Here is an 18,289-nt window from a genome sequence, read left to right on the forward strand (position 1 = left end):
GAAACCATATCACAACTGAAAATTGGTCAATTTTTGATGTGCCTTGTTTTAATAACAAATATAGTAAATGAAGAAACACGGTATTAGAGCATTAAAATGTCTCCAAATATTTTAAATGTCATTAAATGTAACATATTGGTCTTCATTTTGAGTGTTTAAAAAACTTAAAAAAAGAAAACTATACATCCCAATTGTACCCAATAATTTTTTGCAAAATGAAACACCAATTAGTTCCTCAGTTATTGAACGAAATAATGTTGAAAATGATATTTGCTTTACTATTAACAATGGAACTATAATATTTGTAATAATTTTCCCATACACAAGAAGGTAACTGGGATAAAAGAAATAGGTAATTGTTTTATTTAAAAGTAAACCAACTCCCATATGCAGGCAAACGAAATCAATTTAAGAATTTAGGATTTAGGAATTACATATAAAATTTCTTATTTATAGAAAATTACCTACAACTTAAGCAACAATGGATGCATATAAATGTAAAGAACTCAACAATTACCTTACTAGATGAAACTATACATGTACCTACTTATTTGTATCCTCAGTTCTACACTTCGTATTAATTTATCTAAAATAGTTTCCATCTTCATATACGGCAATTTTCACATCCATTTATTAGGTCTAAATAGCCGATTGCATTTGGAGAATTTAAGATCATTACAATTTAGTGTGTATATATGTCATATGTCCATACTTCTACTTAGTACTTACATCTCAAGTCTCGTCCCATAAATATCAAAATTATGTGTGATTTTACTGTACTATTCTATTTCCAAAAAATTATCCAAATGTCGAGGAAAACAATTCCCAATTCTTTAGATAACAGTAGTAGGTATTAGATATAAAGATTAGTAACTATTTTAGACATGGTTTAAGTGAAAAGAAATCAATGTAACACTTTCCTAACTTTATGGTAATGCCTTCGGAAACGGTAGTCGGTACCTTGTTTCTAACGCGCTTATCTCAATTTATACAAATTTCGAATGGAATTCTGATAAGAGAGAAATCCTGGCTGTCTCGTTCAACCTGCATCTCGCATAGGAAATCGGAATTAATTGGTATAATGTAAATTAATACGGCTATATATCATCGCCTATGGAGAAAAAGAACTATCCTCGAGCTACCTACAACAATCCGAGTTATCTAAACGGCCTCCGTAATGAGTTATACACATCTATATTTTAATAATGCGGATAGGCATTTCAACTATCGTTTAATTTTTCATTAATTGGAAACACGATGACGATCATTTAACTAGTTTCTAAAGAATTTCCTTATAATTCACGCTTGGACAGGACGCTTAATATCTACTGTGAATTTTCGAAGTTGTAATTTATAACAGCCGTAAATTATGTCTCTGGGAGAGTTAATATACAGAAATATATTAGCGCCAAACGGAATTTACAACCAAAATATAATGATTAAGGTCAAAAGACGGTATTTTTAGTTTAATCCGCATTTAAATTATTTTTAAGTGGTTCACGTTCACTGTCAATGTCAAATTAAGACAGAATGTGGTTGATGGTCTTTTTTTGAGTGGGGGAGCTAATTTTAGAGGTCACCAAAAAAATAACCAAATTTTATTAATGCGATTAGTGACATTAATTTAAGCACAATTTGAAATAGAAAATGCAAATAAAAAAAATTTGAAGAGAACATTTAATAATAATTGTAAGTACTACTGTTAATTATTTATATAGTGAAAACGCAAAAATGTAAAAGTACACTAGTAGGGTTCGATATTGACATTGGATGCTCTAGATCAGTGGTTCTAGGACCCCTAGGGGTCCGCCATCTCCTCCTAACTAATTAAGAAAATGCCCTCTCTTCTGTCAGGGTGTAACTTAGAAATAATATTTCAAACCCATTTAAATTGGGACTTGGTTACTTGGTTACTCCAAGTAACAGTCCCTAACAACAAAACAATTGTCTCCTTGTCTTTGCATCAGTTGCAATTAAAAAAGGGCAAAGCATATCTAGAGGCAATACCGAACGCTGTTACTGATACACTGATAGGTATTATTCTAAAAATGGTAATTCAAATTTTCCAGATATTGATTTTGTTTTTAGATGTGGAAATTAATTTTAACACGTGCTGTGGAATTTTCAGAGACAATCTATGAATAATACAAATTAAGGGTTGCGCCACATGCTTCAAGCGTTGTGGTAGAATGCGTGGACCATCGTTTTAGTGGGTAGGTAAATAGGTGAACGTGGCCAAATTGAGTGGCATGCTGGAGCGCCAGTTCCTAATCCACTAGATTATTAGGTACTTCTATGGTCTATGGTGACATAAAACAAATGGTTTATTCAAAATATATGAACAATGAAGAACAGATAGAAAACAAAATTATAAGAGTTTCACATCAAATTCAAATTAATCAAGATTTTGCTGCACTTAGTAATTCATTGCTCCACCATTGCCATTCATGCATCGAGGCTAGCGGTGGACTATTCAAACAACCTTTTTGTAATACCTTTACAATGAGTAAACGATTTACATGATTTACTATTACATTTTGTAAAATTTTAAATTTATCTTGCAATGCAAACGCACCTTAACAGCGCTGCGTACAAAGTTACATATTTCGACGTCACTATTCAGTGTTCACCATAATAAATCTTTTTATAATTTATTGTTGTCCATAACTTAGTGGTTCTAGTGTGCACTTAAGATAACATAAGTACTTTGTTCACACGTGTACCAACTATTATTACAATCACATACTAAACACTTAAGGCCATTAAATCGAATTTTTAAGTAGCCTGTCGACCAAGCATTAATTAAAATTAACTTTATGCGTACATTGGGTATAAGACAATAATATATGCTCTGTATCTAATTCGTATAAACTATTGTGAAATTTAATATACTATAGATAATGATTATATTTTTGCTTTACCTCAATTAATTGTTAAAAAAATAATCTCCAAACTTTCAGTCCTGAATTGGCAACTTCTTTAAAAACTTACATCTAGTATTCTCATTTTATTTTTCCACATTTGTATTCTACAAACAATGTATGACTACTAACACCGTTTTCAACGACTGTGTCAGTTTTAGTGGCTTCAGCTAACGTCACGATATTTACTTGCGAAAGAACAAGAATATATTATATAGGTACCTTTAGGTTACTGTATATATTGTGAATATTTCAATTAATTCTATTTTAGATACATGAATGGTGTAGAATATTGAAACGACAAAGAGCGATATAATAAATCATTGCCTAAGACCAATATACAGGGTCGGAAAGTCCCCATGGTTCATCATCCGTTACGTGAGGGCGATAAAGTAAGTCATAGAAATCCGTGGGATAGAGAAAGACGGCTATAATGAAGGCGTCTAATAGTCACCGCCCATTTCGCACTTCCACAAATAAAAAGTGGATCTTATTTGTGGAAGGGCGAAATGGGCGGTGACTATTAGACGCTTTCATTATAGCCATTTTTATCTATTGCACGGATTTCTATGACTTTCTTTATCGCTCTCACGTAACGGCCGATGAACCATGGGGACTTTCCGACCCTGTATGTACTTTTAAATACGCCCGTATATGTTATGTGTAAAAATTTGAATTTGATATGCGACACTTGTGGCATTAATGTTAGTACCATCTGACAAATCATCAATTCTGTGCCAATATTGTAACCATATACACATTTAATACTTTTTTATATTTTTTTATTTCTTTAGGATTGAGAATTTTTGACATATTCTTTTCTTTATTTAGGTATATTCATCCTGTAACTGTATTTATAATATGTTGGACAATAAACGTGTTATCATTATTATCATTAGATAGCATAGCTTAGTTATAGAACTATACTAGGTGATTCACAACTTATCCAAAAAAATTTGGGAATAGATGCGGCATGAAAAATGGAATCAATATCGTCAAGAAAATTTTTGTAAAACCCTTATAGTATCTGAGAAAAAAATTATTGAAGTTGTAGTATTTTAAAGTCTTACATAGCTGGGCTACTATAGTCTCTAGCGTCATTCGCGCTCTCTCTCTCTCTCTTTCTCCACGTGGCCTCAGGCAATTCCGAATACTGAAATCCGACTTTTTAGTAGGTAGGTATTACATTACTTTTTAAGTGTCAAAAATGAGTTAAATGTACAGCAACTCGGAGTTAATGGATATTGTTTTAATTTATGGTGAAACAAGACAACATTTTTGTTATGGTGAAGCAAGATAACATTTGTGTTAGTTCGTAGAAACTAAGACGGGTCCAAATGTGTTTACACATCGGTGAACAAAATAACACACACGAAGAGGAGCAATGAAACGCAACCACCCCTCCAACGACCAAGAAGAGATTAAACTCCGGGATGTTCTGCTCGAGAAGCAGCAGTTATCTGGCGGGCCTTCGGCATCGGCACAAGTGAGAATTTGAGCTACTAGTATTTCAGTGGTGCCGATCTGATGATTTCTGCTGTTTTAGTACTATCTGAGTTTGGGTTGGACAATGGCTATAGGATCAAACTATCAAAATGATAATAAAAATACGCAAAAATGTAACATTCATTACACCAAAACAATAAGTCTAATCTACGTCACGTTTGAATTTTAAGATATGGATTTCATACTTTAGAAAATAAAATTAGTTGCAAAGACCAACGGCACAAGGTGCAAGAAACGACAATGTTTGGGTGGTAAGAAGACAAAAATCCTTAATAAAAGTACCTGATGTTGATATTTGACCTCTAATCGCTAATTTTTCTCGATACATTTGGATTATTCACTTTCACTTTACTGTCGTCTAAATGTCGTGCCTATTTCATGAATAATGAGAGACATCAAGTTAACACGTCGTGTGTGTGTACATAATTCTTCTGTGTAAATTAATACGTACTAAATATATACCTGATCTGCATATTTCTGAGCGCGATACTCAGCGTGTTGCGTGTAAGTGTCACAGTCAAATTGTAAAATAATCGGTCGGTGGAACGCCTAGTTGTTAACGTTAAATACGTGGAGACGTCTCACATTCTGGCCGAAATTTAAGTTTTCAAAGAGTCTCTAATAAATAAATTGTAAAACTAACGTGGGCCAGAGCATTACAATGCTCGGGCCATTACAATACTCTTGAAACCAACTAGGTATATCTTTCAAGTACCTATATAATTATAGTGTTTTAGAAGCAGGTAACTAACTTAATTTAAAAAAATATGGTATCTTTCCTTAATGAAAAATATTTTTAAATGAAGCATATAACATTAAAGTTGAGTGTTGTTGCTAGGTCAAGGAATAATATACTTTCTGAACTCTTGTGATGTTACGAAAGATTAGTGAAAATTTTAGGAACCTAGTAATTTTTTTATTTACGAATTCATGAATGTATTACAACCACACGAATTTCAATCATAATCACATATCCCCTCCGCTATGTGACCCTATAAAAATATCGCTAATCCCAGAATAAATGGTTAAGGCTGCTAGCCGATTGTCTTGGAACCACCTTTCTATCGAAAAGTTAGTGAAAAATTTCGAAACCTATCTAATTTTTATTAACAAGTTAGCCTGGCTATTTCAAAGAGTTCACGAATGTAATGCAACCAATTCGAATTTCAATCATAACCCCATTTCATAAGAACTTCTCCTCTCTATTCAACCCAATATTTATCGAAATAGCCGAGTATCTTGGAACCATGTTGCTGTCGAAATGTTATAGTCCAGGCGGTATCTATTTTACAAAGAGTGTACTTAGGTAAAACGCATATGATCGGAGATTTTTGCTTTAACGGCTTCTAAATAACATCAGAAATGATAATTTTTCTATGCAAATAAAAAAAAAACGTGGGCTTAATTGTTATTACAGAAAAGTATAAAAAAATAACAAAAAAAATCATTTTTTTCTTGGATTTCTCGTCGACAACTTAGCAACTATTCACTTTAGACAAAAATGGAAAAGGAAAAAAAGTGTTGTAATTAAATTTTGAACAAGATAGAGTTAGTTGCAATTCGAAAAAATAATTATTGTTGTTGCAAAAATCGGAAAAATCATTTAAAAAATTGCAAAAAATGCTAGTTTATTTGTCAATTTTTTTCAGACACTTGAATAATACCTAGGATCTTCATACTTTTCCCAATTAAACTTCTTAGTGCATAGAATCATCACACCAAATTTCATCCAATTCGGTTCGATAGTTTTTACATAATAATTGTTTAATTTTTTTTTTTTTTTTTAAATTAAAAAATTTTCAAAATCAAATTTCTAAAAATCTAAAGCCTTTGAATACTTGAAAATTTCACCACAAAAAGAAGAGCTCTCAAGCTTTAAAATGCTTTTTGAAAAATTCAAATCGGACGATTAGGTGAGCCGTGGTGATTGTTTAAACATTTTCGCAATTTTCACGCTTATAAACAATTGCAATAATTTAATGTTTTTTTAAATTTTTTTTTATTTTAAAATATGGTTTGAAAGTACTCGGAAAGACGAGTATTTAAAAAAAAACCTGATGATCCGCCCATTATTTTCGGAGTTATAGCCCGTTAAAGTTAACCCTTATTTACAGCAAAACTATAAGGGTATAAGGGCTGTTTTTTGAACTAATAGGTTTGTCATTCCGAGTACTTTCCAGATATAAATTTTCAAAATTTGCAATCACGGGCGTCCCATTTAAAATGTCACTCAAAGATATTCAAGACCGCGTGAAATCAATGAGGTATCAGTGGTGGGGGGAGCAAACACACAGCTACTCCGATCTGAATTCTCGAGTTCAAAACTGCGACGCTCGGAAAAATTTCACTTATCTCAGCTTCTAATGGACCAATTTCGATGATTTTTTTTTAAATCGATGTCTCGCAACTTAAAAAATTCAATTATCATATTTTCAACTACCTTTTATTATTAATTATTGGACTTTTGACATGCCGATAAACAGTTACTTTAAAAAATGATTAATTTATTATGTTTATTTATTTACTATGTTAATATTCACGACCAAAATTTTTGCATGTTGCACCAGGTAATACTAGTAAGTTTGTTTAAATATTATAAAATTGTTTAAACAATAATTATTTAAATAAACAACTGAAAATTGGTATTAATTTTTAGTTGTACGATAAATTTCTAAAAATCTTTCAAAAAAAAATAAATTGTGAATAATTATAATTTTAATTTTTTCGTTTACTTTTAAAATATTTATCTAAAATTTATTTTTTATTTATAAAAAAAAGTATAAGAATCTTTTGGATACTTAATTAATACCAACAACATGGTGCAACATGCAAAAATTTTGGTCGTGAAAATTAACATAGTAAATAAATAAACATAATAAATTAATCATTTTTTAAAGTAACTGTTTATCGGCATGTCAAAAGTCCAATAATTAATAATAAAATGTAGTTGAAAATATGATAATTGAATTTTTTAGTTGCGAGACATCGATTTAAAAAAAAATCATCGAAATTGGTCCATTAGACGCTGAGATAAGTGAAATTTTTCCGAGTGTCGCAATTTTGAACTCGAGAATTCAGATCGGAGTAGCTGTGTGTTTGCTCCCCCCACCACTGATACCTCATTGATTTCACGCGGTCTTGAATATCTTTGAGTGACATTTTAAATGGGACGCCCGTGATTGCAAATTTTGAAAATTTATATCTGGAAAGTACTCGGAATAACAAACCTATTGGTTCAAAAAACAGCCCTTATAGTTTTGCTGTAAATAAGGGTTAACTTTAACGGGCTATAACTCCGAAAATAATGGGCGGATCATCAGGTTTTTTTTTAAATACTCGCCTTTCCGAGTACTTTCAAACCATATTTTAAAATAAAAAAAAATTTGAAAAAACATTAAATTATTGCAATTGTTTATAAGCGTGAAAATTGCGAAAATGTTTAAACAATCACCACGGCTCACCTAATCGTCCGATTTGAATTTTTCAAAAAGCATTTTAAAGCTTGAGAGCTCTTCTTTTTGTGGTGAAATTTTCAAGTATTCAAAGGCTTTAGATTTTTAGAAATTTGATTTTGAAAATTTTTTAATTTAAAAAAAATAAAAAAATTAAACAATTATTATGTAAAAACTATCGAACCGAATTGGATGAAATTTGGTGTGATGATTCTATGCACTAAGAAGTTTAATTGGGAAAAGTATGAAGATCCTAGGTATTATTCAAGTGTCTGAAAAAAATTGACAAATAAACTAGCATTTTTTGCAATTTTTTAAATGATTTTTCCGATTTTTGCAACAACAATAATTATTTTTTCGAATTGCAACTAACTCTATCTTGATCAAAATTTAATTACAAAACTTTTTTTCCTCTTCCATTTTTGTCTAAAATGAATAGTTGCTAAGTTGTCGACGAGAAATCCAAGAAAAAAATGAATTTTTTTGCTATTTTTTTATACTTTTTTGCAATAACAATTAAGCCCACGTTTTTTTTTTATTTGCATAGAAAAATTATCATTTCTGATAATTAGAAGTTATTTAGAAGCCGTCAAAGCCAAAATCTCCGATCATATGCGTTTTACCCAACCCGAAACAAGTACCGCCTGGACTATTAGTGAATATTTTCAAAACCTAGTTAAATTTATAATTTAACTAGGAATTGGCTTTGCTATTTAAAAAAGTTCACGATGGTAATGCAACCCTATCTCAGTAAGAATATCTCCTCTTTATTTGATCCAATACAGATATTTATCTCTGAATCCCTTCCTAAGGCTGCCAGTCGTGTTATGAAACCATGCTAGTTTCGAAAGGTTAGTGAAAATTTTCGGACCTTGGTTAACCTTTCACTCGGAAAAATTAGTCTCCTTATTCCTGACAGTTCGCAAATTTTGATGATTTCAAGCATTTGTTAAAACCCTTATCCCGTTTGCCTCGGTGAGTTATTAAGAAACCCCGCATTAATTGCCGTGGGCCGCAGCGGGACGCATCTGCGTGCCCGCGGATCATCGCGGCCATCGAGTTATTGCTGATTGATTTTGTGGGCCCGTGTTTTACACTGTCGGCGCGTTTGTCCGCCGCGGCACCACTAAATTATCTCCTCCCGCGACCTCTTTGTTGCCGGGCTGCGCGCCATGAGCGAGGCGAGCTCGCACCGGGTGAGTTATGGCGCCCCCATCCTTTCCCTCTTCGGGCTTCGAGTTTTAAATGCCCGCAATACGAATCGCGATTATGCGAGATTTAATTGCCCGGTTCTCATTAAGGCACGATGAGGATTTAATAACAAATTGTAGTCACGTTTTGTATACCTGCAGTTTCCAAATTTAACTATACCAGATATACGAAAGTTTGCCTAATTTGTCCGAGAATTCGAAATTTTTGCTATACATTCGAAAAATTTCCAAGGCTGAGGAAACCTTGATATTTGTCTGAAAATGTCAATAATCATCAAGCTACACTTACGCAAAGTATCGAGTTTGCCATTAGAAATAATAGAAAAAAAAATTGTGAAAATTTTTACTATACGTTTGAATATTTTTTTATCAGTAAGACAAAATCATCAAGTGTACACAAATTCAACATAAATATTAACAAAAATTTACACTAGAAATCACAAAAAAACTACCGAATGTGAAGTTCTCAACGTAATTTTGACATTTGCTTCAAGATATTAATATTAGTTGAATTAGTTCAAGATGTTTGCTGTACTTTCAAGAACTACTGCTTTCAAGAATCTTGAAGTAAGTTAAAATCATCAAGTGTAATAAAAGTTTGCATAATTTTGCATTAGAAAATATAAGAGACCTACTAAAAACAAAGTCCCTAATGTAACATTTGGTATTTGTTTAAAAATGTTAATACTATTAGAATTAGAAATGTTTCCTATAGGTACCTTCGAAAAATCCTACACTACCTCAAATTTATTCTATCAATTAGAAAAAATAATCTTGAAAGATTCAATATTTTTGCATTTTAAAATACAAAACGGCTGCTAAAATGTAATTTTTAAATCCTGCTTAAAAATAGTTGTATTGGTCGAGAAATTTTTTCTGCAATTTCGAAAAATGTACTAGTTCAAAACTCTTTTTAAAAATCATACACAAGATGCATATGAACATTTGTAAAATTTTTCATTAGGAATTACAAAAGGACTATTGAAAATTTAATATGCACTACAATTTTGATATATGCCAGGAAATCTTAGTATTACTCGTACTAGTTCAATATATACTCTTGAATAAATCACCAAGTGTACATAATTTACATATAATAATTAGCATAATATTGCATTAGAAATAACAACACGAATTTTCCAGTGCAATTTTGGTATATGTTTAAAAATATTAGTAGATAATACAGGAATACTCAAGATTTTTACTATACTTTCCTTTGCCTCCGGATCACGAAACCGGTGTCAGAATTGAGCTATCATATGAATTTCCTAACCTCAAAGAACAGGTCAGAAATACCAAAAATTCACGAAAAAGTGCTAGGAAAAATACAAAATTTTTCTACTACCCACCCTGTACATATAACATATGTCGCATGAAAAGTACAGACAACTTTTCTTTTTTTTGTGTGCTTGTGTTATTACGTGTCAGCAAGTTGCATACCAAATATCAAAAAATCAACTCGAGACTAGTTGGGAAACTTTGTTAAAACAATGGTCAAAGTTATGGAAAAGTGGTTTTTTGACTCGCGTAAAAAACTGTTATTCATAGAGAAAAAAGGTTTATACAAAAAAGGTAGGTATTAAATAAATTTGTAAGTAAATTTCTACACGAAAACTTCATTAGTTTGGCGTTGGCGCAATTTGTTATCTAAGATGTTATTTTCAATTGATTTTTCCCAAGCTCAAAGGCGTTGTAGAGTTTCGATCATTAGTTGTTTTTGTACCTAAATAGTTGTATCGACATATTATGCATTTATTGAGAATTTAATTTTTTAAATTTAATTTGTTCAAATATGACTGAAAAAATGTTAATATTTATTAAATTGTTAAGATAGGTAATTATTATAGAACGAAATACTAACGTCTATAGTTTAGTTAGTACAATTTTTCTTCAAATTTAAAAAAAAATCGTTGTTCTAAGTTGATTAGAAGATGAGACAATTTTTTTTTATTTAATCGCAGTGTCGTTAATTATTAAGAGCCGAAATTTGGAGAGAGTATACATTAAGAGCTATATTTTCATGTCCTACATTAACATTAAGGTGAATTCGACTATTTAATTGCAAAAAAGAAGATAGCGGCAATGCGTTCTATTACTCGATCTAGCGAACGAGTGGGAAGAGCGAGGCAAAATAAAAAATTAAATCTCGGGTTGAAATAATGTTAATACCATAGCTTCAATGCTCATGAATTTTCGCGCTACCACAAATTAAAAAAAAAGAATCATCTCGATAGGTTCATTATTAACCGAGATATGGCGAGATATATATATATAATTTTTTCAGCTCCATCGATAGACCGAGTAATAGAACGCATCGCAGCTATCTTCTTTTTTGCATTTAAATAGTTGAATTCACCTTAATGTTAATGTAGGGCATGAAAATATAACTCTTAATGTATATTCTCGCCAAATTTCGGCTCTTAATATTAATAATTAAGGTCACTGCGATTAAATAAAAAAAATATATCGCAGCTTCTAATCTACTTACAACAACGATTTTTTTTTAATTCGAAGAAAAATAGTACTAACTAAACTACAGAAGTTACTATTTGATTTTATAATAATTACATATGTTAACAATTTAATAAATATTAATATTTCATCATCATTTTTAAACAAATTAACTTGAATTTAATTAAATTAAAAATTGAATTCTCAGTAAATGCATTTGTTAATATAACTATTTAGGTACAAAAGCAACTAATGATCGAAACTGTCTTTGAGCTTGGAAAAATGAGTTGAAAATAGCATCTTCTGAAATAAATTCCGCCAACGCCAAACCATTGAAGCTTTCGGGTTGAAATTTTTACCTCTTATTAAGGGTGTAAAAAGCCTCGAAAATCCTGAATTACAAGTGTCTGCGAAAAAAATTGTATTAATTATTAGCAACTGAAAAAAACGGCCATTTTCGACCATTTTTGAGCTCTTGCGCATAAACAAATTATCGGAATTTAACTGACTTGACTCATTTTATAGGCTTATTTAATACCTACCTTTTTCGTATAAACTTTTTTTCGCTATGAATAATAGCTTTTTTACGCGAGTCAAAAAACCACTTTTCCATAACTTTGTCCATTGTTTAAACAAAGTTTCCCAACTAGCCTCGAGTTGATTTTTTGATATTTTGTTTAAAACACGTTTCCGAACAATATTCCGCAGAGAAACTTCTAATAGTATTTTTTCCCGAAACAGGCTGTTTCATGTCTATAATGACTGGACTATAGGTGGTATTAGACGAAATAGTTCAAGATATTTGCTGTACCTTCGAAAAATCACCAAGTGTACACGACAATATGAAAGTTTACATAATGCTGCATTAGAAATTATAAGATGTCTACTGAAAACGAGGCTTTCAGAATAATTTTAATATTTGCTTGAAAATTCTAGTATTAGTTGAAATAATTCAAGATTCTTATTAAATTATTAAAAATATTAAAAATTATCAAATGTTGACACGTTGAATTGAAACTTTGCATCATTTTGTATTAGAAATTATAATGCAATTTTCATATTTGGTTGAAATAATAGTATTACATATTTCAAGATTTTTGCTATGCTTTCGAAAAATCTTTAAGTAAATACCTATATTATATGAAAGTTTGTATAATATCACAAATGGACTATTGAAAACGAAGATTTAAATGTAAAAATTTTACTATATTTTCGAAAAGGAGCTGCATAATTTGGATTAGAAATTACTCAGATATTTTTGCTGCGAAAAATCTCGAAATAACTAGCTATAGCATTTTATTTAGGCATTAAAATTAATAACAAACTGATGAATAACATACGGGGGACGATTCATTTTTTCATTTACGTAGCCAACTATGATTTTGTTTACTGTGTTTCACCCTGGTTCATACAACAACTGTAGTCACGTTTATGTCAAGGGCCTTATTTCCATAAACAACGTGTAGCTCTCCGTGCTGTCTGGCTAGCTTTTTAATTTGAAATTTCATAAACTGTTCCGACAGATAAATATTTTAAAAAATCAAGGGGGCCCATTTGAGCGGTAGCAGCCGTAATGAACAGGTAGGTGTACCCTTTTGTTCTGTCGAAAACAGTTCGGCTTCTGTGCAGTGGCGTGTGTTTTGGTGGCGCCCGACCCCCGCGGCGACAGACCTGCCTCTAGCCCCCCGTCGCTGGTGCGCCAGTACGAGTTGTACTCCAAAATCCACGGGCATACTTGTAAATACTGGGGCTTCTACAGGGCGGACTCAATTTAGATCTACAAATGCATTTCTAGCATCACCCAGAACTAACTGTTGGCCGTCGTTACATGAAAACGGAAAGAGCAAATAAGAAACCGCACGCGAAAAACGATACGTGATCTACTTTACGCGTCTTACGATTTCCGCTCATCTGAATTTGCCGGTTTACATATGCTGTGCTTATAATAATTCAGTGGGATGTAACAATACATCTCAAAGCCAAAATAATATTTGACGCAGCGAAAGAGATCCCTCTTTGGGACTACTCAGAGGGATCCCTGTTACCTCCGCCTGTACAAGAGCCGTCGTATTTGGCCCACCCTGTACCGGTTATCTCCCCAACACGACCACCGTCCCGCACAATCAGATCCATTAAGTGGTTCGTCCATAAATCATTGGTAGTATTTTTTAGGATTCTTATTTTATGATGGATGAAACGATCCCGTAATTTATTCTCCCCGTAATGTATTTGTCTGGTAGTCTCCAGGTGGAGGGCGATGGTAATTTATTTGGTTTCTAATTGGGACGATAGAGATGGATAGGAGTGCGGAGTTTAATGGTCTGCTGTCGCGCTGTGAGTTTTCGAAATTCGTAACGCGTTTGACAGTTGAGTGTATCTAAATTATTTATTGACGATTCAAACAGTAGGTAAGATAGGAAATAGTAAAAATGTCCAACAATTATTGTTATACAGGGTGATTCAGAATTTATCAGAAAAAAATTTTTGAATGTACAGGGGACTATAAAAATCGAAAAGGGCAGTTCGAAAATACATTTAAATGTATACTTCTGCACGGCATAAAATGAAAAGTCTGTTGTAAAGAGAATTGTAAGAGCTTTCAAAAGAAATATTACTCAACCCCCAATGCCATTTAAACATTTTGGGGTGGTGCTTACCCCTGCTTGGGCGTGAAAGTGGCTGAGTCAAAAATACCACCAAAGAATGCCCCCCTTTAATCTAAAATCGACGGGTCTGATCGTTTTTCTACAATCTTGACGCAGTTCCTGAAAATGGCTCTGTTTAGTTTTCATTTGGCCACCCTGTACCTATATGTAGTACTCTCTATTTCGAATTTTCTATTAGTCTCGTTTCATTTGTGGTTAAGCATAACTATTTTCAAAAAAAATATTTTGGTGCAAGGGTTTATTTCATTACATTTTTGTTTTTTTTTTTTTTTCTTTCAAAGGCTGCAAAATATCCAAATAAATAAAGAATAAACTATGCCAAAATAAATTACTTAATTTTAGTTTCCATTACTTGGTAGATAAATTATTTTATTAATACATTACTATTATTTACGCGACGTGTTTTAGAAGTTTTAATTAAAGTTCTGTTTTGTTAAAACTTACCAAATGCAAGAGTAGGTTCCTAATAAAAATCCATTATTCAATTCATCTATTCAAAAATAAAGCTGCAAAATAATGAATTGTCTAAATTTATTAATTTTTTGAATAAGTGTTTACTTTTGGATATTTTTTGTCATTCGCTTTAAAAAAAGTCTGGCTTGCTAATCAGCTGTCCTAGAATTAGGTCGAGTGATGGCGACTAGCAATATTGTCATATTGTTATAAAATTCCCCAATATTATAACTCGACGCATTTTAAAAACTATTAACGTTGTGCCCGCGTAATATACAACATTTTTGTTCATTTATGCTTAATCTATTTTATGCTGAAATATGTGGCACTGCAGGAAATAATTTTTTTGTTCATTTATGCTTAATCTATTTTATGCTCAAATATGTGACACTGAAGGAAATAATTAAAATAAAAAAAAATTTTATTCTATTGTAAACAAAAATTTCCAAATTCATTTTGATGGCAAAATATGATTATTTATCCCTACAAATTTTCCATAAGACACACAAATGAGACAATGCTAGACATCAAACAGCATACAGAACGAAAAATATATTAATACGGCTCTCCCATCAATAACAATAAATGTCGAAATAAAAACATCAAAACAAAAGTTTCCCAGCAAACGGAAGGCAGATAAAATGGATACAACACGCGACATCGTTATAGGAAAGTTTACGTTGTAAAACAATATAAATTATAGGTCACTTCAAAAATTACGTACAAAACAATATAGTTTTACATATTTTACCAACAACTTGCCTAACAGAAAAAATTACAGCGTTAATTTGCCATTTTTATGGCCTCGTTTCTTTTTTTATTATATGCCTGCCGGGTGGCCATAATAAAAATGTAAAATAAAAATTTCTCTGGTACCCAGTTTTACACGTTTCATCGCACGCCAATGAGTTGCACATAAAACTAATCCCTTTTTAAGTGGATATATCAGTGTAACTACCTCAACGAAAGAGGCTATGGGTCAAACAACAATGCAAAGTATACCTGTGTTGACATTTTTGGGAGGATTGTTTACTTATGGACTACCGTTTGGACGGTCGGCAACCTGTTACTTAAACTCTTAAATTTAATTAATTTTTCCGTGCAGGAAAATTTCTGTAGATAAATTTAATAAATGAAAGGAAAATTCTTCAGGGATTTCAGCGGGTTATTTCTCTTAATAAACATATTTCCGTGACATTGAGGAAATTTTCATTCATTCACTGTCACTTTCCCCTTGATTATAAAAAGTATTATAAATAAAATTGATTAAAACTCTTTGTTCGCCAATACACGTTCATAATGTTTCATCCTCTAATATTACCAAATAGAAAACTTTTTTGGCCAATAACAAATAAGCATACAAAATATGCATTATTTCTTATACTCTTCATTTTTTCGCTGTTATAAGGAATACAAAAGTTCAGATGTGAAAAATTACAGTATACAACTAAGCACCGAGAATCGCTCTCACAATCAGTTAAACTCCTAACAATTCTATATCATTGGATATTTTGAAAATCGATTACTGTAGTAGGGGAGCCCAAGAGGGGATTTTGGGAGTTACTCAAGCGCAGCAGATTAACATATGGGGGATACCTTGCACCCTGTTGAGTACCTCCACCATATCTAAGTCCTCTATTGCCGCGCGTGTAGGTCAGCCAATCAGAATAGTAAAAAAAAATCGATAGTTGGAAATACTCGAGCGCTTCAGATTAAGATATGATGGGTTAATTACATGCTGAAAACTGTGCATTTCAATAATCTGACGATTTGAGCGTGACGTAAGGCAGTCGGAAGGTCACAAAGTTGCAAAAAAAAACGTCACCTCGACATTCTCGAGCGCGGTCGATTTTTTTTTAATTATAATAATTAAAGGATAACGGGAAAAATATAATCTGCCGATTTCCACAAGCCGAAGTAACAAAAATCGTTAATAAAGTTTAGCGCGTGCAGCTGCAGGGAAATACATGTTGTTTTGAAATTCCGTCAGGAAACTTCGGGAGGTGATTCTATGGATTAAAATAATAGCAGTATGTAATGAAAATTTTTTTCGAATTGTCAATTGTTTGCAAGTTACAGCTTGTCGAAGTTCATTTTTTTAAATTTTTTTATTTAAATAACTTATTTAATTCATGTTCGATTAGTCTCTCATTTGGCACACCCACTAAGTAGATGAAGCTCTATTGGACCAGCCAGAGAAAAGTTTCATTATGCGCCGCTAGAGGGCACTTTAATTAGAACTCAAAATTTGTTTGGTTCTTAACTTTTTTCTCTTGCTAGACATCACAGAAATTTAAACATTATTGAAAAGAGAAACAATATCAGAAAAAATATGTACTCTTTGTTCAAGCCGATAAATGTAATCGTTTACCAGGAAATCGCTATTAATGTGTTATTAAACATCAAAATTTTGATAATTCCTTCTGTAATTATGAACAGTGTCCCGAAATTAATGCAACAAAACTTGGTCATAGATTCTTAAGACTTTAGGGGACCCGTATTTTTTATTTTTGCTAATAAAATGATAAAAAACTAAAAATATCGTTTTTTATTAAATTCTGTATAGGATTTATATGTTGTTTAACTTGTGCTATGACAGCAGAAATGGTTCTACAGTTCAGAGTATAATTTGTGCGAATGTATGGAGACATGTTGTATAATTTTATGTTCTGTGTGATTTTTGTTAAAATTGCTTTAATTGTTTTAGGATTTATACATTGTAGCTTTTTTTATATAATAATATCAACTGTTTTACAGTTCAAATTTAAACTGAAAATTGACATACCACATTTGTACGAATGTATGTAAACAGTGGTCAAATAAATATCTATCTATCTATCTATTAACCTCGGCCATATTTTTTTATCTCTTATTTCTTTATCATTTGTAATTTTATCAGAGAAAGAGATTACCAAAAGTATATATTATATGTGTTTATATGTATTATAATTAAAAGAAATAGATTTACGTGTGCAGAAAATAAAATAAAACTTTTTTTTACAAATTTCAACAAAATTTGTTATTTGTTTTTATTTGCATGTTATTTTCCGTGCTTTTTATTTGTCACATTCAGTGATTTAAAAAAAAATGAAAAAAATTTTTTTTTTCAAACCGTCAGATTAAGAAAACCTCTCCAAATAATCGTCAGATTATGGATCAGCACGACCAGGGCATCAAACTGAACCATCTATATGAAAATCTGACGCGCTCGAGTATTTCAAAATGGCGATTTTTTTTGGATTTTCAAAAAGCTGCCACGAGTTTGCGTCACATGGTCAGTCTTTTGAATGGGAGCTTCGTTCGGGTTCACTTAACATCCCCTCTGAATATCTGACGCGCTAGAGTAAATTATTTTTCCCAATTTTTAACGTTTCCATACGGCCGCCCCCACCATCCAAATCGGCAGAATAACATATTTCCATCATCGGAGACACGTAGAGCATATACACTATCAATATCTGACGTGCCCGAGTATTTCCATGTGACTGTTTTTTTTTTACATTTTTGAAAGCCTGTAGACGCTTCCCCCACTGGTGACAGGGTATACATCATATAACCTTTTTTTCTTTCTACCATTTAATCTTCAAAATCCAATAGGTCCCCACGACGCTCGAGTAAATCCCTGTTTA

At 31.9% G+C, this 18,289-nt stretch overlaps 1 protein-coding gene across 1 annotated transcript in view; it reads right to left on the reverse strand.

Annotated features, from left to right (window-relative positions):
• The window catches only part of LOC108914826 (neurobeachin), a 265,755-nt gene that overhangs the window by 75,102 nt on the left and 172,364 nt on the right, over positions 1-18,289 (reverse strand). The window lies entirely within an intron of this gene.

Source organism: Anoplophora glabripennis, unplaced genomic scaffold (genome assembly GCF_000390285.2).
Source record: "Anoplophora glabripennis isolate ALB-LARVAE unplaced genomic scaffold, Agla_2.0 scaffold503, whole genome shotgun sequence".
In the NCBI taxonomy this organism is placed as follows: Eukaryota; Metazoa; Arthropoda; class Insecta; order Coleoptera; family Cerambycidae; genus Anoplophora; species Anoplophora glabripennis.